The sequence below is a fragment of the Pristiophorus japonicus genome, chromosome 26, assembly GCF_044704955.1.
Source record: "Pristiophorus japonicus isolate sPriJap1 chromosome 26, sPriJap1.hap1, whole genome shotgun sequence".
Classification (NCBI taxonomy): domain Eukaryota; kingdom Metazoa; phylum Chordata; class Chondrichthyes; family Pristiophoridae; genus Pristiophorus; species Pristiophorus japonicus.
The window spans coordinates 17,903,279-17,904,133 of NC_092002.1; the positions used below are offsets into that span (position 1 = coordinate 17,903,279).

The 855-nt window shown below is 43.4% G+C and overlaps 1 non-coding gene across 1 annotated transcript; it reads right to left on the minus strand.

The window, feature by feature from the left end:
* Positions 1–483: 483 nt before the first annotated feature.
* trnav-gac (transfer RNA valine (anticodon GAC)) lies at positions 484–558 on the minus strand. Its single transcript has one exon. It is a non-coding gene; the product is annotated as a tRNA-Val (tRNA).
* Positions 559–855: the final 297 nt, after the last annotated feature.

An 855-nucleotide genomic window follows, 5' to 3' on the forward strand; every position in this document is an offset into this window, starting at 1 on the left:
TGTGACCTTAGTCCATTTATTGCAGCTCCTGAATGAGATTACAGTAAGGTGGGCTCCCTTATATACCTGGTTACCTGCAGTGTGCAGGTGAGCTCTAGGTCTCCACCTGTTGCACCCCCTGGTGGTACAGGCATATTGTATACAGTGTGAAGATACATTCATTGGTCTTATGTAACTGTACATTGAGTGTACAGGGTATATACATACACAACACAACTGACTGGGGTTTTATTGAGTCTTGTGAACATCATATGATTGGCTAAGCCACTCACCATGCAACAGCTCTACAACTATTTCAGTTGCAATACTTTAAACAAGTGCCCCCTGATCAAATGCGGGGGAGGGGGGGCACATTCCAAAACCTTTTCAGATGCCCCCTTGTTTTTTATTTTATTTTATTTTTTTGTTTTTTCCCCCCAAGGGCTCCAAAACACAAATTATACAAGTGCCCACTGGCTAAAAGAGGGGGGTGGGGCAGAGAATTGCTGAAACCCAGGATTGAACCAGAGACCTTTAGATCGTCAGTCTAATGCTCTCCCAACTGAGCTATTTGTGAGCATACTCACATGTGCATCATTACAGCAGCAAAAGAATCTAATACAACTAGAACAAATGCTCACAAGAAACTAAGTGCCATCAGGGGAAAAAAGTTAATAGAAAAAACAACTTTCATTTCAACAAAACCTTGAACACAAAACCACACCTCCCTAGGCTCTATCACAGATAGCTGAATTCGAGTCTGGAAGGGAGGGTGACCAAGGGCTTGCTTGGAGATGGGTTTTGAGGAGATTTTCTTCAGGGAAAGAGGGAGGTGAAGAGGTAGATAGAGTTCCAGAGAGTATGACCCAGATGGAC